General features: G+C 39.9%; 1 non-coding gene across 1 annotated transcript; it reads right to left on the bottom strand.

Moving 5' to 3' along the window:
- Positions 1-9,774: 9,774 nt before the first annotated feature.
- LOC130958373 (small nucleolar RNA R71) lies at positions 9,775-9,882 on the bottom strand. The gene has a single exon (XR_009077499.1). It is a non-coding gene; the product is annotated as a small nucleolar RNA R71 (small nucleolar RNA).
- Between the last annotated feature and the right edge of the window lie 15,245 nt (positions 9,883-25,127).

Raw genomic sequence — 25,127 nt, 5'->3', positions numbered from 1 at the left:
TAAAGAAAAATAAAAAACAGCATTAAAAATAGCACACTCTGGAGGAGAAACTTACTGGCGTTTAAATGATGCGTGAGCATCTTTTCTATCTTTTCCTAGTGAATTTGCATCAAATTTGTTTAGTTTAATCAAGAATTAATTATATTTTAGCCACTATAGATGCTATTTTGAATTTTGTGCAATACTGTTTATTTTAGGTAGCATTCGGCTAGATTTGATGGAGTTTTTGCAGCACAAGAATCAAAGGAGATGGCTGCGAGGAGCAACGCGCACACGAGCCTGACGCGTGCGTGTGAATTGGAGGTATCCATGGCCACAGGTGCGCGTGACTGACGCGCACGCATGAATTGAAGATTTGCTTAGTGACGCGCACGCGTGAATTGAAGATTTGACCAGCGACGCGTACGCGTGACTGACGCATTCGCGTGACATGCGCGATCTGTAGAATTTACAAAAATCACTGGCGTGGATTTTGGGCAGTGTTTTGACCCAGTTTCCAACCCAGAAAACACAGATTGGAAGCTGTAGAATGGACAAACAAGTGGTGCCCACCCATCAGCTGAATACTTGTTAATTAAATTCGAATTTAAATTCAAATCTTCTTTTTAGGAAAAGATATTATTTTTAATTTTAGATAATTTGATTTTAAATTTATTAGGATTAGTTATAAATAGGAATTTAGATCCATTAGACAGTACATAGTACATTTTTACCATAACCCTTATTTTTCTTCTCTGAACCATGAGCAACTAATCCTCCATTGTTAAGGTTAGGAGCTCTGTCTATTTGTATGGATTGATTCGTTTGATCTTTTTAATTTAATCCATGTTTTGATTTATATTTCAATAATTGTTTTCGCTCTTTATTTTATGAATATGGGTGGAATGGAAGTATGACCCATGTTCTAATCGAGTTCTTGTAAAACTTGGAAAAGCTCTTTACTTGAACAACAACAGCTTAAAAACATATTATATTGAATTTCTAATTGTTTGTATTTAACGGGATACGTGACATATAATCCCTTTATTTTTGGATAATTAGGATTCTTTTGGCATATAAACTAGAAATTGATCATCACCCTCTAATTGGAATTAATTGACCAAGGAATTGGCAGTTAATGAATTTTAGAGGAGACTAGGAAGGTCTAAGGAATTAGGGTCTAGTCACATATAGTTTGCCATGAATTAAATCTTGCATGATTAAAATAGTTAGTAAGAAAAATCAATCCGGAGAAATAGATATCTCTGAAACATTAACTGTTTTCTCAATATTTTATTCCCAACTTATTTATCTGCCTGTCTTTAATATTCCAAAATTGCTATTTAATGCTCTTTGAATACCAAAACACTCTTTTCTACTTGTCTAACTAATCCTATCAAACGCTATTGTTGCCTAATCCATCAATCCTCGTGGGATCGACCCTTACTCACGTAAGGTATTACTTGGTACGACCCGGTGCACTTGCCAGTTAGTTTGTGGGTTATAAAATACCGCATCAAGTTTTTGGCGCCGTTGCCAGGGATTGATAGTAATTAACAACTATTAGTTGTTTGATTGTTTAGATTAGGAGTTTTATTTTTAATTTTATTTAAATTTTGCTTTAAATATTTTTGGAATTTTTTTTAATTTTAATTTTCTTTATTTCGCTATTTATTTTTTCCTTTCTTTCGTTTTTTTCTTTTTTTTCGCTTTTGTCTCCTTGTTTCCTTTTTTTATTATTTTACTTCTTTTAATTTTTTTCTCCTTTCCTTTTTTTTTTTAAAAAAAAACCTTACGTCCTTTTTTCTTTTTTTTTTTCCTTTTCGTTTACTTCCCCTCCCCCCGATTTACGCCGTACCTTTTTTCCTTTTTTTTTTATTATTTTATTTATATAATTTAAAAAATATATATTTATTTTGATTTATTTTATTTAAATTTTTTCTCTTAATTTTTGAAATTAAGTTTGGTGTCTCCGTAGTAATTTTTTTTCTAATATATATATATATATATATATATATATATATATATATATATTTCAAAAAATAAAAAAAATAAAATAATAAAAAAAAATTTCTGTTCTTTCTTCTTTGCTTTCCTGTTTACCACATGGTGCGTTTAATTCTTTTTGGTGTTTTGTTCTAAGGAAAAATAATGGAGAGAGATCACGTGGGTTACTACTCACACCCAAGTAGTGATTCACATTATGGTGGATGGATGAACTATCCAAATTTTGGTTGGCAAAGTCAAAACCAAAGAAACTTCAATGCTCCATGTTCCAACTATCAAGAGCCACCACCTCCATATTCATACCACGAACCACCATCTCCATATTCGTACCAAGAACCATTATCTTTCTATCCATATTAAGAACCATCATCTTTCTACCCATACCAAGAGCCACCATCTCCCTATTCATATCAAGAACCATCATCTCCTTCTTATTCATATCAAGAGCAACAATCTCCTTATTCATCTCAAATACCATCAGATCTTGAGCTTCTCATGAAACAATGCCTACATGATATAAAGAGAAGTGTCAAAAACGTAGAGAAATATGTGCAGACGATGATCAAGAATCAGAAAGAGGAATAAGCAAATTCCTTCCCAAGAGATATAATGCAAGATCCTGTGGAAGAAAGTAAGAAAACCAATCAAAGGAGTTTATACTCTAGTGAATTAGAGAACTTTCCACCCTCACATATGGAAGAAGAGGAAGATGCACAACCTCCCATGCCCTTGGTAAGTAATGAAGAAGAGATTGAATTAGAAGAAAACTACCAAGAGGAAGAGGTTGAAATTGAGGAAGCTTGCAAAGAGGTAGAAGAATTCAAAGAAGAGCACAAGGGAGTGGAGCTTGCAAGACCTCTTCCAAAGCCATCACCATCCAATACAACATTTAAGTGGGTAAAATTCCTATCCTTAACCTTTGCTTTCCCACTTGAATATGGGTTACTAGAGACAGATGGTCAACTTAGAGCTATTTGTGGCATTAAGAGTAAGAGGAAGATGGTTAGTGGTAAGAGTCGTCAAGCAAGGTTCAATATGGTTGCATGCTCCAAATTGAAGTGCAAGGATTGGTGTAAAGCTCAATTGAATAGGTCTAGAAGGTTGTTTGGATGTCTCTGTGAGAATTCAGACTACTTGCCACCTGGTGGGAACAATGGTGATCCACAAGAAGACGGATGTAAAAGCAAGGTTTGAGACCCTAGAATTCATTCCCACAATCAACACTCTTGGGGCCTTGTCACTTGCTTCAACTTGCTCAAAGGCGTTATGCGCCTAGTTTGGGATCCCGGTAACCATTGGAATTACAAACATTGGTGGAGATTCCTGGATCAGTACAAGCACAAGCCACCATGACAAGGAGCTCACTACATGTCCAACTTAAGGACTTTAACTAAAAGTGCTTGGTGGGAGACAACCCACCGTGGTATGATCGTTCTTTTTATTCTTAGTTATTTTTCGTAGTAGTAGTTTTCTTGCTTATTTGATTTTTATTGAGTTCTTACTAATTTTCTGATCATTCAGCTATTTTAGAACAAGAATCGGATAAAAAAAGAAAAAAAGAAAAGAGAAGAGGAGCATATGTCGTGCAAGTGTCGCTGACGCGTACGCGTCATATTCATGTGTGTGAAAAATAAATATAAACAGAGAGTTGTACGGGAGTGGTGCCAGAATGAAGCCTTTCGCACAAACAAGCTCACACGTACGCGTCCATGACGCGTGCGCATCATTCGTGATTTTGGCACTCCACGCGTACACGTCATTAACGCGTACGCCTGACCTTGAATTTCAACGTAAATATGTGTTAGGTAGAGAGTTGTGCTGGCTTGGGGCTGGAAGCGTGCTAGAGGCACAAATGCGTTCGCATCATTTGCAAAAATGGCCCTCCACGCGTGCGCGTGCATGACGCGCACGCGTCGTATGAAATTATTGGTTCCCAAGCCACGCGAACAGAGAGTTGTGCGTGCGCGCGGCTGGCTTTGCGCGAATCACGAAAAACCCAGGGCACACGGATGCGTGCCTGACGTTTACGCGTCATTAAGAAAATTCGGCGACCCACGCGTACGCGTGATGCACGCGTACGCATCGCCTGCGCCACACAATTACACTAGTTTGCTGCCCAGTTTTAATTTTCTTTCTCTCTCTCCCAATCCTAATTCTCTCTTGTTCTTTTATCCTTTTCTTTTTTCATAATATTTGTCTCTGTCTATTTCTCAGTTCTTCTTTGCTTGAGGACAAGCAAACCTTTAAGTTTGGTGTTGACGTTTCGCTTAAAGGTTTTCTGTTTATTCCTATGGCACCAAAAGGGAGGTGAATCATCTTCACAAAGGAGCACAACCTGGAGAATAAAGCGACCGCTAGGATAACTAAGGTGGTTGAGCTCTTTTCATTTATTTTATTCCTCTCCTCTTTTTCTATGTTACGTTCTGGTTTTCTGCTATTTTGCTTTGTTTGTTGCATGATCCTTTTTTAGTTAGAACCCTAGGACTAGTTTAGTTTTCTATTAATTGCTTTAATTCTGAAAAGATGTTTCATGTATTACTCACTGAGCTTGAATTCAAATAAAAAATATACAGAAGTGATGTATTGCATGAGAAATTGAGTTAAATTTAAGAGTAGTCTTATTTACTTAAATGTGGTGATATTTTATGTAATTCTGAATGCATGACATGAACAGTGCATATTTTTGATAGTGAAGTTTATGAATGTTAAAATTGTTGGCTCTTGAAAGAATGATGAAAAAAGAGAAATGTTATTGATAATCTGAAAAATCATAAAATTGATTCTTGAAGCAAGAAAAAGCAGTGAAAAACACAAAGATTGCAAAAAAAATTAAAAAAATAATAAAGTGAAAGAAAAGAAAAAAAAAAGAAAAAGCAAGCAGAAAAAGTCAATAACCCTTTAAATTAAAAGGCAAAGGGTAAGGCTTTGAGCATTAATGGATAGGAGCGCCCAAAAAGGAATAAAACCCTCGCCTAAGCGACTAAATCAAGCTATCCCTAACCATGTGCTTGTGGCATGAAGGTGTCATTTGAAAAGCTTGAGACTGAGCGGTTAAAGTCGTGATCCCAAGCAAAAAGAGTGTGCTTAAGAACTCTGGGCACCTCTAACTGGGGACTCTAGCAAAGCTGAGTCACAATCTGAAAAGGTTCACCCAGTTATGTGTCTGTGGCATTTATGTATCCGGTGGTAATACTGGAAAAACAAAATGCTTAGGGTCACGACCAAGACTCATAAAGTAGCTGTGTTCAAGAATCAACATACTGAACTAGGAGAATCAATAACACTGTCTGAATTTTGAGTTCCTATGGATGCCAATCATTCTGAACTTCAAATGATAAAGTGAAATGCCAAAACTATTCAAGATTGCAGTTGTAAACCCCACTATAGAAAGAGACATGAGCTTAATCGAACTCTCATTCTCATGCAAATTCACATCCTAAGCTTATAATTAGTTTTGGTTGCTTGAGGACAAGCAACAGTTCAAGTTTGGTGTTGTGATGCGTGAGCATCTTTTCTATCTTTTCCTAGTGAATTTGCATCTAATTTGTTGAGTTTAATCAAGAATTAATTATATTTTAGCCACTATGGATACTATTTTGAGTTTTGTGCAATACTGTTTATTTTAGGTAGCATTCGGCTAGATTTGATGGAGTTTCTGCAGCACAAGAATCAAAGGAAATGGCTGCAAGGAGCGACGCGCATGCGTGCCTGACGCATACGCGTAACGTGCGTGATCTACAGAATTTACAGAAATCGCTGGCGTGGATTTTGGGCCACGTTTTGACCAAGTTTCCAACCCAGAAAATACAGATTGGAAGCTGCAGAATGGACAAACAAGTGGTCCCCACCCATCAGCTAAAGACTTGTTAATTAAATTCGAATTTAAATTCAAATCTTATTTTTAGCAAAAGATATTATTTTTAATTTTAGATAATTAGATTTTAAATTTATTAAGATTAGTTATAAATAGGAATTTAGATCCATTAGACAGTACAGAGTACATTTTTATCAGAACCCTTATTTTTCTTCTCTGAACCATGAGCAACTAATCCTCCATTGTTAAGGTTAGTGATGAGCGGACAATTTGTACCCTTTTTGGCATTGTTTTTAGTATGTTTTTAGTATCTTTGAGTTAGTTTTTATTAGATTTTTGTTAGTTTTTAGTTAAAATTCACTTTTCTGGACTTTACTATAAGTTTGTGTGTTTTTTCTGTGATTTCAGGTATTTTCTGGCTGAAATTGAGGGATCTGAGCAAAAATCTGATTCAGAGACTGAAAAGGACTGCAGATGCTGTTGGATTCTGACCTCCCTGCACTCGAAGTGGATTTTCTGGAGCTACAGAAGCCCAATTGGCGCGCTCTCAACGGCGTTGGAAAGTAGACATCCTGGGCTTTCCAGGAATATATGATAGTCCATACTTTGCCCAAGATTTGATGGCCCAAACCGGCGTTCAAAGTCACCCTCAGGAATTCCAGCGTTAAACGCCGGAACTGGCACCAAAATGGGAGTTAAACGCCCAAACTGGCATAAAAGCTGGCGTTTAACTCCAAGAAGAGTCTCTACACGAAAATGCTTCATTGCTCAGCCCAGGCACACACCAAGTGGGCCCGGAAGTGGATTTTTATGTCATTTACTCATCTTTGTACACCTTAGGCTACTAGTTTTCTATAAGTAGGACCTTTTACTATTGTATTAGACATCTTGGTAGCTATCTTTGAGTTTCATGCTATCTTAGATCATTTGGGAGGCTGGCCATTCGGCCATGCCTAGACCTTGTTCTTATGTATTTTCAACGGTGGAGTTTCTACACACCATAGATTAAGGTGTGGAGCTCTGCTGTACCTCGAGTATTAATGCAATTACTATTGTTCTTCTATTCAATTCCGCTTGTTCTTTGTCCAAGATATTCATTTGCACTCAATAACTTGATGAATGTGATGATTATGTGACACTCATCATCATTCTCACTTATGAACAAGTGACTGACAACCACTCTGTTCTACAAGCAAACAAGGCTCTAGTGTTTATCTCTTGGATTCCTGATACACGATGCATGGTTGATCGCCTGACAACCGAGTGCTCGCCTGACAAACGAGCCAGCCATTCCGTGAGATTAGAGTCTTCGTGGTATAGGCGAGAACTGATGGCGTCATTCAAGAGAATCCGGAAGGTCTAACCTTGTCTGTGGTATTCTGAGTAGGATTCAATGATTGAATGACTGTGACGTGCTTCAAACTCCTAGCAGGCGGGGCGTTAGTGACAGACGCAAAAGAATCACTGGATTCTATTCCGGCCTGACCGAGAACCGACAGCTGATTAGCCATATGCTGTGACAGAGCATAGAAACATTTTCACTGAGAGGATGGGAGGTAGCCACTGACAACGGTGAAACCCTTGCATAAGCTTGCCATGGAAAGGAGTAAGAAGGATTGGAGGAAGACAGTAGGAAAGCAGAGAGACGGAAGGGAAAGCATCTTCATACGCTTATCTGAAGCTCTCACCAATGATATACATAAGTATCTCTATCTTTATCTTTATGTTTTATTCATCATCTATACCCATTTGAGTCTGCCTGACTAAGATTTACAAGGTGACCATAGCTTGCTTCATACCAACAATCTCCGTGGGATCGACCCTTACTCGCGTAAGGTTTATTACTTGGACGACCCAGTGCACTTGCTGGTTAGTTGTGCGAAGTTGTAGTGATCACAATTTCGCGCACCAAGTTTTTGGCACCGTTGCCGGGGATTGTTCGAGTTTTGAGCAAGCTTTTGGTCTGGTGACATCAGTGCAAAAATCCGGCAACAGCACCAAGTTTTTGGCGCCGTTGCCGGGGATTGTTCTTGTGTATGGACAACTGACGGTTCATCTTGTTGCTTAGATTAGGTATTTTTCTTCAGAGTTCTTAAGAATGAATTCTAGAGTTTCATGATGATCTGCTGAAATCTGGCTGGCTGAGAAGCCATGTCTAATCTTATTGGACCGAGGTTTCAACTGATCATCACAATAGCTTGTTGATTTCCATCAATCTTGCCATTGGAGCAATGATCTGCTAAGGCTTGGCTGGCCATTGGCCATGTCTAGTGTTTTGGACCGAAGCTTTCTTTGAAAGCTTGGCTGGCTGTGAAGCCATGTCTAATTCCTGGACCGGAGTCTTAGACTAGCATTGCAATGATTCCTAGAATCCAAACTGAGAATTTTGAAACCTTCATTTTCTATTTTCATATAATTTTCGAAAAAGCACAAAAAAAAAATTACAAAACCATAAAAACCAAAAAAAAAGATTTTATGTTTCTTGTTTGAGTCTAGTGTCTAATTGTAAGTTTGGTGTCTTGCATGCCTTGTTTATTTGACCTTGGTTCTATTTTCAAGTCAATAGTACAGGGGACTGAAGATTCAGAACATGCAGCAGAGGAATAACACAGAAAAAGCTGGGCGTTCAAAACGCCCGGTGAAAAAGGACAGACTGGCGTTTAAACGCCAGCCAGGGTACCTGGTTGGGCGTTTAACGCCCAAAAAGGTAGCATTTTGGGCGTTAAACGCCAGAATGGATACCATTCTGGGCGTTTAACGCCAGGATGGCAAAAGGGGGAAGATTTTGTTTTCAAATCAAATTTTTTTTTCAAGTTTTCAAAGTTTTTCAAAATCAAATCTTTTTCAAATCAAATCTTTTCAATCAAATGTTTTCAAAATCAATTTCTTTCCTTTTTCAAAGATACTTACTAACAATTAATGATTTGATTGAACATCTCAAGTATATTGCCTTTTCTGTTGAGAAAGGTTTAATGTTTGAATCATATCTTTTCTTGTTAGGCAAGTCATTAAATTTTTTTTAAAATCATATCTTTTAAAAATTGTTTTCAAATCATATCTTTTCAATCATATCTTTTCGAGCATATCTTTTTCAAATAGTTTTCAACTATATCTTTTTAACTTCTAATCTCAAAATCTTTTCAAAAATTACTTGATTTTTTTTCTTTCACTCTTGATTTTCGAAAATCAATTAAAGTTTTTCAAAATATTTTCAAACTTTTTCACTTAATTTTCGAAAATTTCCTTCCCCTCTTCTCACATCCTTCTATTTATGGAGTATCACTCCTTCTTAATGCACAATTCGAACTCTATCTGATCAAGTTCGAATTCTTCTACCTCTTTCTTCTGTTTTTCGTTTCCTCTGACACCTCAAGGAATCTCTATACTGTGACATAGAGGATTCCACATTTTCTTGTTCTCTTCTCTTTCATATGAGCAGGAGCAAAGACAAAGGCATTCTTGTTGAAGCTGACCCTGAACCTGAAAGGACCTTGAAGCGAAAGCTAAGAGAAGCTAAGGCACAACTCTCTGTAGAGGACCTAACCGAATTCTTCAAAGGAGAAGAAGATATGGCAGCCGAAAACAACAACAATGCCAACAATGCAAGGAAGGTGCTGGGTGACTTTACTGCACCTACTCCCGACTTCTATGGGAGAAGCATCTCTATCCCTGCCATTGGAGCAAACAACTTTGAGCTTAAGCCTCAATTAGTTTCTCTAATGCAATAGAATTGCAAGTTCTATGGACTTCCATTGGAAGATCCTCATCAGTTCTTAGCTGAATTCTTGCAAATCTGTGACACTGTCAAGACTAATGGGGTAGACCCTGAGGTCTACAGACTTATGCTATTCCCTTTTGCTGTAAGAGACAGAGCTAGGACATGGTTGGACTCTCAACCTAAAGAAAGCCTGGACTCATGGGAAAAGCTAGTCAATGCCTTCTTGGCAAAGTTCTTTCCACCTCAAAAATTGAGTAAGCTTAGAGTGGAAGTCCAAACCTTCAGACAGAAGGATGGAGAATCCCTCTATGAAGCTTGGGAAAGATACAAACAAATGATCAGAAAATGTCCTTCTGACATGCTTTCTGAATGGAGCATCATAGGTATTTTCTATGATGGTCTCTCTGAACTATCCAAGATGTCTTTGGATAGCTCTGCTGGAGGATCTCTTCATCTGAAGAAGACGCCTACAGAAGCTCAAGAGCTAATTGAAATGGTTGCAAATAACCAATTCATGTACACTTCTGAAAGGAATCCTGTGAACAATGGGACTAATCAGAAGAAAGGAGTTCTTGAGATTGATACTCTGAATGCCATATTGGCTCAGAACAAAATATTGACTCAACAAGTCAATTTGATTTCTCAAAGTCTATCTGGAATGCAAAATGCACCAAGCAGTACTAAGGATGCTTCATCTGAAGAAGAAGCTTATGATCCTGAGAACCCTTCAGTGGAAGAGGTGAATTACCTAGGAGAACCCTATGGAAACACCTATAATTCTTCATGGAGAAATCACCCAAATTTCTCATGGAAGAATCAAGAGAGACCTCAACAAGGTTTCAACAATAATAGTGGAAGAAACAGGTTTAGCAATGGCAAGCCTTTTCCATCATCTTCTCAGCAACAGACAGAGAATTCTAAGCAGAACCCCTCTGACTTAGCAACCATGGTCTCTGATCTAATCAAAACCACTTAAAGTTTCATGACTGAAACAAGGTCCTCCATTAGGAATTTGGAGGCACAAGTGGGACAGCTGAGCAAGAAAGTTACTGAACTCCCTCCTAGTACTCTCCCAAGTAAAACAGAAGAAAATCCAAAAGGAGAGTGCAAAGCCATAACCATGGCCGAATTTGGAGAGGAAGGAGAGGAAGTGAACGCCACTGAGGGACACCTCAATGGGCGTGCACTGACCTCCAATGAGTTCCCTAATGAGGAACCATGGGAATCTGAGGCTCAAAATGAGACCATAGAGATTCCATTGGACTTACTTCTGCCTTTCATGAGCTCTGATGAGTATTCTTCCTCTGAAGAGGATGAGTATGTCACTGAAGAGCAAGTTGCTAAATACCTTGGAGCAATCATGAAGCTAAATGACAAGTTATTTGGAAATGAGACTTGGGAGGATGAACCTCCTTTGCTCACCAAAGAACTGGATGACTTGTCTAGGCAGAAATTACCTCAAAAGAGACAAGATCCTGGGAAGTTTTCCATACCTTGTACCATAGGCACCATGACCTTCAAGAAGGCTCTGTGTGACTTAGGGTCAAGTGTAAACCTCATGCCTCTCTCTGTAATGGAGAAGCTAGGGATCTTTGAGGTGCAAGCTGCAAAAATCTCATTAGAGATGGCAGACAACTCAAGAAAACAAGCTCATGGACTTGTAGAGGATGTTTTGGTAAAGATAGAAGACCATTACATCCCTACTGATTTCATAGTCCTAGAGACTGGGAAGTGCATGGATGAATCTATCATCCTTGGCAGACCCCTCCTAGCCACAGCAAAGGCTGTGATTGATGTTGATGGAGGTGAACTGATCATTCAAGTGAATGAAGAATCCTTTGTGTTTAAGGCTCAAGGATATCCCTCTGTCACCATGGAGAAGAAGCATGAAGAGCTTCTCTCAAATCAGAGTCAAACAGAGCCCCCACAGTCAAACTCTAAGTTTGGTGTTGGGAGGCCACAACCAAACTCTAAGTTTGGTGTTGAACCCCCACATTCAAACTCTAAGTTTGGTGTTGGGAGGTTCCAACATTGCTCTGAGCATCTGTGAGGCTCCATGAGAGCCCTCTGTCAAGCTACTGACATTAAAGAAGCGCTTGTTAGGAGGCAACCCAATGTTATGTTTTATCTATTTTCTTTTGTTATTTTTTGTTATTTTGTAGGTTGATGATCATAAGAAGACACAAAATCAATTGAAAAAACAAAAACAGAATGAAAAACAGGAAGAAAAACAGCACACCCTGGAGGAAGAACCCACTGGCGTTTAAACGCCAGTGAGGCTAGCAGTTGGGCGTTTAACGCCCAGTCTGGCACCATTCTGGGCATTTAACGCCAGAAAGGGGCACCAGACTGGCGTTAAACGCCAGAAAAGGGCAAGAACCTGGCGTTAAACGCCAGGAATGGGCATCAGCCCGGCGTTTAACGCCAGAAATGGCTCAAAACGTGATTTTGAATGCCATTTGGTGCAGGGATGACTTTTCCTTGACACCACAGGATCTGTGGACCCCACAGGATCCCCACCAACCCCACCACTCTCTCTCTCTTCTTCACCCCTTCATTTTCACACAACCTAAACACCACTTCTCCCCCTCCTTGGCCGAACACAAAGCCACTCCCTTCTTCCTCATTTCTTCTTCTTCTACTCTCTTCTTTCTTCTTTTGCTCGAGGACGAGCAAACCTTTTAAGTTTGGTGTGGTAAAAGCATTGCTTTTTGTTTTTCCATAACCATTTATGGCATCCAAGGCCGGAGAAACCTCTAGAAAGAGGAAAGGGAAGGCAAAAGCTTTCACCTCCGAGTCATGGGAGATGGAGAGATTCATCTCAAGGGTGCATCAAGACCACTTCTAAGAAGTTGTGGCCATGAAGAAGGGTCAACTTTGATCAAAGGTTGGACCAAGTCCTCATAAACATTTGTGAAGAGGACGCTCAATGGAAGAGAAACTCAAGAGGGAAGCCGGTTCAACTGAGAAGGCATGACCTCAAGCCCATCACTAAGAAAAGGATGGAGCAAACAAGAGATCCCTCTCATCATGAGATCCCTGAGATACCTCAAGGGATGCACTTTCCTCCACAAGACTATTGGGAGCAACTAAACACCTCCCTATGAGAATTGAGTTCCAACATGGGACAGCTAAGGGTGGAGCACCAAGAGCATTCCATCCTCCTCCATGAAATTAGAAAAGATCAAAGAATCATGAGAGAGGAGCAACAAAGACAAGGAAGAGACAATGAGGAGCTCAAGCACTCCATAAGACCTTCAAGAGGAAGAACAAGCCGCCATCACTAAGGTGGACCCGTTCTTTAATCTCCTTGTTCTTTAATTTTCTGTTTTTCGAATTTTAGTGCTTTATGTTTGTCCATGTTTGTGTCTTATGATCATTAGTATCTTAGTGTCTATGCCTTAAAGTTATGAATGTCCTATGAATCCATCACCTTTCTTGAATAAACAATGTTCTTAATTGAAAAAGATAAGAATTGCATGAATTTTGAATTTTATAACAGTTTAATTATTTTGATGTGGTGGCAACACTTTTGTTCTCTGAATGTATGCTTGAACAGTGCATATGTCTTTTGAATTTGTGGTTCATGAATGTTGGCTCTTGAAAGAATGATGAAAAAGGAGACATGTTACTGAGGATCTGAAAAATCATAAAAATGATTCTTGAAGCAAGAAAAAGCAGTGAATACAAAAAAAAAGGCAAGCGAAAGAAAAAAAAAACGAAAAAGAAAGAGAAAAAGAAAGAAAAAGAAAGAAATAAAGTTGTGATCCAAGGCAATAAGAATGTGCTTAAGAACCCTGGACACCTCTAATTGGGGACTTTAGCAAAGCTGAGTCACAATCTGAAAAGGTTCACCCAATTATGTGTCTGTGGCATGTATGTATCCGGTGGTAATACTGGAAGACAGAGTGCTTTGGGCCACAGCCAAGACTCAATAAGTAGCTGTGTTCAAGAATCATCATACTTAACTAGGAGAATCAATAACACTATCTGGATTCTGAGTTCCTAAAGAAGCCAATCATTCTGAGTTCCAAAGGATAGAGTGAGATGCCAAAACTATTCAGAGGCAAAAAGCTAAAAGCCCCGCTCATCTAATTAATACTGATCTTCATAGATGTTTTTGGAGTTCATTGCATATTCTCTTCTTTTTATCCTATTTGATCTTCAGTTGCTTGGGGACAAGCAACAATTTAAGTTTGGTGTTGTGATGAGCAGACAATTTGTACCCTTTTTGGCATTGTTTTTAGTATGTTTTTAGTATCTTTGAGTTAGTTTTTATTAGATTTTTGTTAGTTTTTAGTTAAAATTCACTTTTCTGGACTTTACTATGAGTTTGTGTGTTTTTTCTGTGATTTCAGGTATTTTCTGGCTGAAATTGAGGGATCTGAGCAAAAATCTGATTCAGAGACTGAAAAGGACTGCAGATGCTGTTGGATTCTGACCTCCCTGCACTCGAAGTGGATTTTCTGGAGCTACAGAAGCCCAATTGGCGCGCTTTCAACGGCGTTGGAAAGTAGACATCCTGGGCTTTCCAGCAATATATGATAGTCCATACTTTGCCCAAGATTTGATGGCCCAAATCGGCGTTCAAAGTCACCCTCATGAATTCCAGCGTTAAACGCCGGAACTGGCACCAAAATGGGAGTTAAACGCCCAAACTGGCATAAAAGCTGGCGTTTAACTCCAAGAAGAGTCTCTACACGAAAATGCTTCATTGCTCAGCCAAAGCACACACCAAGTGGGCCCGGAAGTGGATTTTTATGTCATTTACTCATCTTTGTACACCTTAGGCTACTAGTTTTCTATAAGTAGGACCTTTTACTATTGTATTAGACATCTTGGTAGCTATCTTTGAGTTTCATGCTATCTTAGATCATTTGGGAGGCTGGCCATTCTGCCATGCCTAGACCTTGTTCTTATGTATTTTCAACGGTGGAGTTTCTACACACCATAGATTAAGGTGTGGAGCTCTGCTGTACCTCGAGTATTAATGCAATTACTATTGTTCTTCTATTCAATTCCGCTTGTTCTTTGTCCAAGATATTCATTTGCACTCAATAACTTGATGAATGTGATGATTATGTGACACTCATCATCATTCTCACTTATGAACAAGTGACTGACAACCACTCTGTTCTACAAGCAAACAAGGCTCTAGTGTTTATCTCTTGGATTCCTGATACACGATGCATGGTTGATCGTCTGACAATCGAGTGCTCGCCTGACAAACGAGCCAGCCATTCTGTGAGATCAGAGTCTTCGTGGTATAGGCGAGAACTGATGGCGGCATTCAAGAGAATCCGGAAGGTCTAACCTTGTCTGTGGTATTCTGAGTAGGATTCAATGATTGAATGACTGTGACGTGCTTCAAACTCCTAGCAGGCGGGGCGTTAGTGACAGACGCAAAAGAATCACTGGATTCTATTCCAGCCTGACCGAGAACCGACAGCTGATTAGCCATATGCTGTGACAGAGCATAGGAACATTTTCACTGAGAGGATGGGAGGTAGCCACTGACAACGGTGAAACCCTTGCATAAGCTTGCCATGGAAAGGAGTAAGAAGGATTGGAGGAAGACAGTAGGAAAGTAGAGAGACGGAAGGGAAAGCATCTTCATACGCTTATCTGAAGCTCTCACCAATGATATACATAAGTATCTCTATCTTTATCTTTATGTTTTATTCATCATCTATACCCATTTGAGTCTGCCTGACTAAGATTTACAAGGTGACCATAGCTTGCTTCATACCAACAATCTCCGTGGGATCGACCCTTACTCGCGTAAGGTTTATTACTTGGACGACCCAGTGCATGCTGGTTAGTTGTGCGAAGTTGTAGTGATCACAATTTCGTGCATGGTGCACAAAATTGCAATAACACTTTTGCAATCCCGCACAACTAACCAGCAAGTGCACTGGGTCGTCCAAGTAATACCTTGCGTGAGCAAGGGTCGATCCCACGGAGATTGTCGGCTTGAAGCAAGCTATGGTTATCTTGTAAATCTTAGTCAGGATATCAGAAATTATCAGGATTGATTGTAAAAAGCAAAAGAACATGAAAAAGGTACTTTGTTTTGCAGTAATGGAGAATAGGCTGAGGCTTTGGAGATGCTCCATCTTTCGAATCTCTGCTTTCCTACTGTCATCTTCATCAAACACGCAAGGCTCCTTCCATGGCAAGCTGTATGTAGGGTTTCACCGTTGTCAATGGCTACCTCCCATCCTCTCATTGGAAATACGTCCCTGATGCTCTGTCACAGCATCGGCTATCCATCTGTCGGTTCTCAATCAGGCCGGAATAGAATCCAGTGATTCTTTTGCGTCTGTCACTAACGCCCCGCCTTCAGGAGTTTGAAGCACGTCACAGTCATTCAATCATTGAGTCCTACTCAGAATACCACAGACAAGGTTTAGACCTTCCGGACTCTCTTGAATGCCGCCATCAGTTCTAGCTTATACCACGAAGATTCCGATTAAAGAATCCAAGAGATATCTACTTAATCTAAGGTAGAACAGAGGTGGTTGTCAGGCACATGTTCATAGTTGAGAATGATGATGATTGTCACGGATCATCACATTCATCCGGGTTAGGAGCAAGTGATATCTTAGAATGGAAGCAAGCATGATTGAATAAGAAACAGTAGTAATTGCATTAATCCATCAAGACACAGCAGAGCTCCTCACCCCCAACCATGGGGTTTAGAGACTCATGCCGTGGAAGGTACAAGAAACGTGTAAAAAGTGTTATGAGGTCATAAGGTACGAATACAATATCAAAAGATCCTATAAATAGTAAACTAGTGTCCTAAGGTTTACAGAAATGAGTAAATGACAGAAAAATCCACTTCCGGGCCCACTTGGTGTGTGCTTGGGCTGAGCATTGAAGCTTTTATGTGTAGAGACGTTTTCTGGAGTTAAACGCCAGCTTTCATGCCAGTTTGGGCGTTTAACTCCAAGTTTTATGCCAGTTCCGGCGTTTAACGCTGGAATTTCTGATGCTGATTTGCGACGCCGGTTTGGGCCATCAAATCTTGGGCAAAGTATGGACTATCATATATTGCTGGAAAGCCCAGAATGTCTACTTTCCAATGCCGTTGAGAGCGCGCCAATTGGGCTTCTGTAGCTCCAGAAACTCCACTTCGAGTGCAGGGAGGTCAGAATCCAACAGCATCTGCAGTCCTTTTCAGTCTCTGGATCAGATTTTTGCTCAGAACCTTCAATTTCAGTCAGAAAATACCTGAAATCACAGAAAAACACACAAACTCATAGTAAAGTCCAGAAAAGTGAATTTTAACTAAAAACTAATAAAAATATACTAAGAACTCAACTAAAACTACCAAAAACATACTAAAAACAATGCCAAAAAGCGTATAAATTATCCGCTCATCACAACACCAAACTTAAATTATTGCTTGTCCCCAAGCAACTGAAAATCAAAATAGGATAAAAAGAAGAGAATATACTATAGACTCCAAAATATCAAGGAAACATGGCTCCAATTAGATGAGCGGGACTAGTAGCTTTTTGCCTCCGAACAGTTTTGGCATCTCGCTCTATCCTTTGAAGTTCAGAATGATTGGCATCTATGAGAACTCAGAACTCAGATAGTGTTATTGATTCTCCTAGTTAAGTATAATGATTCTTGAACATAGCTAGTGTATGAGTCTTGGCTGTGGCCCAAAGCACTCTGTCTTCCAGTATTACCACCGGATACATACATGCCACAGACACATAATTGGGTGAACCTTTTTAGATTGTGACTCAGCTTTGCTAAAGTCCCCAATTAGAGGTGTCCAGGGTTCTTAAGCACACTCTTTTTGCCTTGGTTCACAACTTTATTCTTCTCTTTTTTTTTTCTTTCACTGCTTTTTCTTGCTTCAAGAATCAATTTTGATGATTTTTCAGATCCTCAATAACAGTTCTCTTTCTCCTCATTCTTTCAAGAGCCAACAATTTTTAACATTCTCAAAACAACAAATTCAAAAGACATATGCACTGTTCAAGCATTCATTCAGAAAACAAAAAGTATTGTCACCACATCAAACTAATTCAACTAGTTTCAGAGATAAATTTCGAAATCCTGTACTTCTTGTTCTTTTGTGATTAAAGCATTTTTCATTTAAGAGAGGTGATGGATTCATAGGACATTCATAGCTTTAAGGCATAAACTTTAATTTTATTAATTATGAATTAAGAATAAGACTCAAATATAGATATAAGATGAGACTAATAAAAATAGAAAACAAAAGAAAACGCAAAACATAGGCTCCTAATGATAGAGGTTTTCACAGAGTTAGGACTCAACAACCTTGATTTTGAGAAGTGGATGCTCCCTCAGCTTGAGAGGAGAGCTTTTGGCGTTTCAGCTCTTGGAGTTCACGCCCCTGCTCCTCTTGCTCCTTCCATTGACTTCTTGGTGATTGGATGTTCAATGGGTATGAATTCATCTGCTTCCATCTTCACCCCAGCCTCTTCACAGAGCAAGGAGATCAAGCTTAGGTAAGCCAATTTGGTTACAGTAGAATTCCTATTTGCTATTGTGTAGATCTCACAGGCAATCACATGATGAACCTCCACTTCTTTTCCAAGCATAATGCAATGAATCATCACTGCTCTCTTGATGGTGACCTCAGAACGGTTGCTAGTGGGCAATATGGAATGCCCAATAAAGTCTAGCCAACCTCTTGCAATTGGTTTGAGGTCTCCCCTCTTGAGTTGATTTGGGACACCCTTTGAATTGGTTATCCACTTAGTTCCAGGGAGGCATATGTCCTCTAGAACTTGATCCAACCCTTTATCTACTCTCACCATCCTCCTATTGAAGGAGTCAGGATCATCTTGCAGTTGAGGCAACTTGAAGATTTCTCTTATTTTGTCCAGATGGAAGTACATAACTTTCCCTCTGACCATGGTTCTGTAGGTATGGTAAGCGGTTCCAGTCATTCTCTGCTTGTCTGTCAGCCACAGATTTGAGTAGAATTCCTGAACCATGTTCCTTCCAACCTTTGTCTCAGGATTGGTTAGAACTTCCCATCCTCTGTTTCGAATTTGCTCTTGGATCCCCGGATATTCATCTTCTTTCAGATCAAATTTCACTTCCGGGATCACTGACCTCAGCCCCATTATTTTGTGATAATGGTCTTCATGTTCTTTGGTTAAGAACTTCTCTTGATTCCAAAGATTCTTTGGATTAGTCTCTTTCTTTCCTCTTAAATTGGTTTGTTTTCCTTGGGAGCCATGATCTTGATGAATCTTGGCTTAGTGATCACGGAAAAGCACACCAAACTTAGAGGTTTGCTTGTCCTCAAGCAAAAGAAAAGAGAGAAGAGAGGGGGAGGAAGAGAAAATTCGAATGGTGTGATGGAATGAGGGAGCCAAACGTTTATTTATAAGGTGGGGAGGGGAGTTTTCGAAAAAGAAGAGAGAAATTTGAAAGGAGATTGAGAAGATATAAAAAAAATTGAGAAAAGGGTGAAATTTTTGAACAATGTTTGTAATTGATTTGAAATAAATTTGAAGAGTGGTTTTGATTTTTGAAGATTTGAAAGTGAATGATGAATGATTGAAGTGTGATTTTGTAGAAAAGTATGGGTGAGAAAAGGAAAGTTTGAAAAAAATTGAATTGAAAACAAAATTGTGGTCCCCCCACCAAGCTGGCGTTAAACGCCCAGAATGGCACACATTCTGGCGTTTAACGCCCATTTGCTACCCCTTTTGGGCGTTTAACGCCAGCCAGGTGCCCTGGCTGGCGTTAAACGCCAGAAATCCTTTGTCACTGGGCGTTTTTCAGAACGCCCAGGACGCTGCACAGAACGCCCAAACGCCCTGCACACCTGGCGTTAAACGCCCAGAATGGTACCCATTCTGGCGTTTAACGCCCAAAATGCCCCTTACTGGCGTTTTTTCGCCAGTAAGCTCATTTTCTCTGCTTTTTGAGCTGAATCCTTCTATAACTCTGTGAATTCCTTCATTTTTGATACTTGCCTTTGTAAGAACTAATCATATACCCTCCTAATGACTGGGTTGCCTCCCAGCAAGCGCTTCTTTACTGTCTTTAGCTGGACTTCTGCTAAGAATCACTCAAGTCTCAATCTTGAGCATTCCTTCTCAAAATTGCCTTCAAGATAATGCTTGACTCTCTGTCCATTAACAATGAACTTTCTGTCTGAATCATATCCTGAAGCTCAACATATCCATATGGTGACACTCCTGTGATCACATACGGACCCCTCCAACGGGATTTGAGTTTTCCTGGAAACAATTTGAGCCTGGAGTTGAAGAGCAGAACTTTTTGTCCTGGCTCAAAGACTCTGGTGACAATCTCTGTCATGCCACTTCTTTGCCTTTTCCTTATAAATTTTAGCATTTTCAAGGCATTGAGTCTGAACTCCTCTAGCTCATTTAGCTGAAGCAATCTTTTTTTCACAGCTAACTGAGCATCCATGTTTAGGAATCTGGTTGCCCAATAGGCTTTATGTTCCAGTTCCACAGGCAAATGACAGGCCTTCCCATACACCAGTTGGTAGGAGAGGTTCCTATAGGAGTCTTGAATACTGTTCTGTATGCCCACAGAGTATCATCCAAGCTCTTTGCCCAATCCTTTCTTCGGGCCATCACAGTCCGTTCTAGGATTCTTTTAGCTCTCTGTTAGAGACTTCTGCTTGCCCATTGTCTGTGGATGATACGAGTTGCCACTTTATGGCTGATTCCATATCTAACCATAGCAGAGTATAGCTGTTTGTTGCAGAAATGAGAGCCCCCATCACTGATTAGTATTCTGGACACCGAATCTGCTGAGATGTTTTTCTGGAGGAACTTTAGCACGGTCTTGGTATCATTAGGGGTGTCATTGCTTCTACCCACTTAGATACATAGTCTACTGCCACCAGAATGTAAGTGTTTGAGTATGATGGTGGGAATGGCCCCATGAAGTCAATTCCCCATACATCAAACAATTCTATCTCTAATATCCCTTGTTGAGGCATGGCATATCCGTGAGGCAGGTTACCAGCTCTTTGGCAACTGTCACAGTTACGCACAAACTTCGGGAATCTTTATAGAGAGTAGTCCAGTAGAAGCCACACTGGAGGACTTTAGTGGCTGTTCGCTCACTTCCAAAATGTCCTCCATAATGTGATCCATGGCAGTGCCATAGGATCCTTTGTGCTTCTTCTCTGGGTACACATCTGCGGATCACTCCGTCAGCACATCTCTTAAAGAGATATGGTTCATCCCAGAGGTAGTACTTGGCATCTGAAATTAATTTCTTTCTTTGCACTCTGCTGTACTCCTTGGGTATGAACCTTACAGCTTTATAGTTTGCCATATCTGCAAACCATGGAGCTTCCTGAATGGCAAAGAGTTGCTCATCTGGGAAAGTCTCAGAGATCTCAGTAGAAGGGAGGGACGCCCCAGCTACTGGTTCTATTCGGGACAGATGATCAGCCACTTGGTTCTCTGTCCCTTTTCTGTCTCTTATTTCTATATCAAACTCTTGCAGAAGCAACACCCATCTGATAAGCCTGGTTTTGAATCCTGCTTTGTGAGTAAGTATTTAAGAGCAGCATGGTCAGTGTACACAATCACTTTGATCCCACTAGGTAGGATCTAAAACTTGTCAATGGCATAAACCACTGCAAGTAACTCTTTCTCTGTGGTTGTGTAGTTCTTTTGTGCGTCATTAGAACACTGGCATAATAAATGACGTGTAAAAGCTTGTTATGCCTCTGTCCCAACACTGCACCAATGGCATGATCACTGGCATCACACATTAATTCAATGGCAATGTCCAATCTGGTGCAGAGATAACTGGTGCTGTGACCAGCTTAGCTTTCAGGGTCTCAAATGCCTGCAGACACTCATTATCAAAGATAAATGGAGTGTCAGCAGCTAGCAGATTACTTAGAGGTTTGGCAATTTTTGAAAAATCCTTTATAAACCTTCTGTAGAATCCTGCAGGCCCAAGAAAGCTTCTGATTGCCTTAACATTGGCAGGTGGTGGTAATTTTTCAATTACCTCTACCTTTGCCTTATCCACCTCTATTCCCCTTGCTTGAAATTTTGGCCCAAGGACAATTCCTTCAGTCACCATAAAGTGACATTTCTTCCAGTTTAAAACCAGGTTAGTCTCTTGGCATCTTTCAGGACAAGTGATAGGTGGTTAAGACAGGAGCTGAATGAGTCTCCAATACTGAAAAGTCATCCATGAAGACTTCCAGAAATTTCTCTACCATGTCTGAGAAGATAGAGAGCATGCACCTCTGAAAGGTTGCAGGTGCATTGCACAGACCAAAAGGCATTCTCCTATAGGCAAACACGCCAGAAGGGCAAGTAGATACTGTCTTCTCTTGGTCCTGAGGATCTACTGCAATTTGGTTGTAGCCTGAATAGCCATCCAAAAAGCAGTAGTAATCATGACCAGCTAGTCTTTCTAGCATTTGGTCTATGAATGGTAAAGGAAAATGATCCTTTCTGGTGGCTGTATTGAGTCTTCTGTAGTCAATACACATGCGCCACCCTGTGACTGTTCTGTAGGAACTAATTCATTTTTTTCATTATGAATCACTGTCATGCCTCCCTTTTGGGAACTTGGACAGGGCTCACCCAGGGGCTATCAGAAATAGGATAAATAATCCCAGCCTCTAGTAATTTAGTGACCTCTTTCTGCACCACCTCCTTCATGGCTGGATTTAGCCTCCTCTGTGGTTGAACCACTGGTTTGGCATTATCCTCCAACAGGATTTGTGCATGCATCTAGCTGGGCTAATGCCCTTAAGATCACTTATGGACCACCCAAGAGCTGTCTTGTGTGTCCTTAGCACTTGGATCAGTGCTTCCTTTCCTGTGGGTTCAAAGCAGAGCTTATGATCACTGGAAAAGTGTCACCCTCTCCCAGAAATGCGTATTTCAGGGATGGTGGTAGAGGTTTGAGTTCAGGTTTGGGAGGTTTATCCTCCTCCTAAGGAATTTCGAAAATTCCTTTACTTCCTCTAGTTCTTCTGATCAGGTTGAGCATCTTTGAAGATGTCCTCAAGCTCTGATTCTAGGCTTTCAGCCATATTGATCTCTTCTACCAGAGAGTCAATAATGTCAGTGCCATGCAGTCATTTGGTGTGTCTGGATACTGCATAGCTTTTACAGCATTCAACTTGAACTCATCCTCATTGACTCTGAGGGTACTTCCCCTCTTTGTACATCAATGAGAGTTCGTCCAGTTGCTAGGAAAGGTCTTCCTAGAATAAGAGTTGCACTCTGTGCTCCTCCATTTCCAGCACCACAAAGTCAGTTGGAAAGGCAAAAGGCCCAACCTTGACAATCATGTCCTCTATATATGCCTGATGGGTGTTTAATGGAGCCATCAGCAAGTTGGAGGCATATCCTGGTTGGTTTGACTTCTCCAGCCAACCCAAGCTTTCTGATAGTGGATGCAGGTATTAGATTGATGCTTGCTCCAAGATCACATAGGGCTGTCTTGATGCAAGCACCTTCTAATGTGCATGGTATCATAAAGCTTCCAGGATCTTGAAGCTTTTCTGGTAAGCTCTTCAGAATGACTGCACTGCATTCTTCAGTGAGAAACACTTTTTTAGTTTCTCTCCAATCCTTCTTATGACTTAAGATCTCTTTCATGAACTTAGCATAAGAAGGTATTTGCTCAAGTGCCTCTGCAAACGGAATCTTTATTTCAAGAGTCCTTAGATAGTCTGCAAAGCGGGCAAATTGCTTATCCTGTTCCGCTTTGCGGAGTTTCTGAGGATAAGGCATCTTGGCTTGATATTCTTCAACCTTAGATGCTGCAGGTTTATTCCTTACAGAAGTGGTTGAAGAGGCCTTGTTGGAAGGATTATTATCAGCACTCTCAGGTGTCTGATTCTCCCTTGGCGTTTGAACGCCAGGATTGGGAGGAGAATGGGCGTTAAACGCCAGCTTTTCCCCCTTTTCTGGCGTTTGAACGCCAGAACTGGGCAAGGAATGGGCGTTTAACGCCAGCTTTCCTTCCCTTTCTGGCGTTGAACGCCAATAACATTCCTCTGGGCTTACTGTCCTCAGAGGGATTTTGAACAGTGGTTTGGTTATCCTCTGTCAATTGTTCCTTGTTTGGCTTTTTGCTCTTTTGAGCAGTGTTAATTAGTGTTCCCACTCCTCAGTTGAACTGCTTGACATTCCTCTGTTATCTGTTCAGATATTTGCTGTTTTGCTTGATTCAACTGCAGTTCTATTCTCTTGTTAGCAACCTTAGTATCATGGAGCATTTCTTTAAATTCTGCTAACTGTTCTGTCATCAGGAGTAATGTTGATTAAGCTCATTCATCTGTTCTTGAGGATTAGGATCAGTGACTAATGCCATGACTTCCTCCTTTGGTACGAACTCATTGCTAGAATATAGGTATTGATTTTCTAGCAACAGTGTCTATAAGCTCTTGAGCTTCTTCAATTGTCTTCCTCATGTGTATAGATCCACCGCTGAGTGGTCTAAAGACATCTGAGCTTTTTCTGTAAGCCCATAGTAGAAGATGTCTAACTGTACCCACTCTGAAAACATTTCGAGGGGCATTTTTCTAAGCATACCTCTATACCTCTCCCAGCATTATAAAGGGATTCATTATCCTCTTGTTTAAAGCCTTGGATGTCCAGCCTTAGCTGTGTCATCCTCTTTGGAGGGTAAAAATGATTCAGGAATTTGTCTGATAACTGTTTCCATGTTTTTATGCTTGCTGTAGGTTGGTTATTCAACCACCTTTTAGCTTGATCTTTTACAGCAAATGGAAACATTAATAGTCTGTAGACATCCTGATCTACCTCTTTATCATGTACTGTGTCAGCAATTTGTAAGAACTGTGCCAGAAACTCAGTAGGTTCTTCCTGTGGAAGACCAGAATACTAGCAATTTTGCTGCACTATAATGAGTGAGGGTTTAGCTCAAAGCTGCTTGCTTTGATGGGAGGTATACAGATGCTACTCCCATATGCAGCTGTAATGGGGTTAGCATATGACCCCAGAGTCCTCTTGGACTGATTAATTTCACTTGAGTCCATAATGGACAAAAGGGAAATGATAATGATTGCAAAGAGATAAATTTTGTTTGTTTTTTTTTTTTTTTTTTTTTTAGAATTCCGAAAAAAAAATAAAATAAAACAAAAGGAAAATAAAACAAAAAATTCGAAAATCAAAAAGAAAATAAGATCAAAGCAAATTGAGAACTGAATCAATTAGTTAATTAAAAGATTTGAAAACAGCAATTAAAAAAGATATGATTGAAAAGTTTTTATGAAAAGATTTGATTTTTAAAAAGAGGAAAGAGAAAAAACACAAAAAGACACCAAACTTAAAATTTTTAGAAAATCAAACACTAATTTTTCGAAAATTTAAAAAAAAACAAAAAGAGGACACCAAACTTAGAATTTTTATGAATCAAAAAGAGACTAGACATGCAATTTCGAAAAACTAGAAAAAAACAAAAACATGCAATGGACCCAAACTAAATATGAAACTAACTCAACTAAAAGACTCTAAACCAACAAAAATAAAACAGTCCAATCTAAGCAACAAGATAAGCCGTCAGTTGTCCAAACTCGAACAATCCCCGGCAACGGCGCCAAAAACTTGGTGC

The sequence above is a fragment of the Arachis stenosperma genome, chromosome 10 (genome assembly GCF_014773155.1).
Source record: "Arachis stenosperma cultivar V10309 chromosome 10, arast.V10309.gnm1.PFL2, whole genome shotgun sequence".
Lineage (NCBI taxonomy): Eukaryota > Viridiplantae > Streptophyta > Magnoliopsida > Fabales > Fabaceae > Arachis > Arachis stenosperma.
The sequence above is the reverse complement of the archived record's forward strand: the minus strand, read 5'-3'. Positions and strand labels throughout refer to the sequence as shown.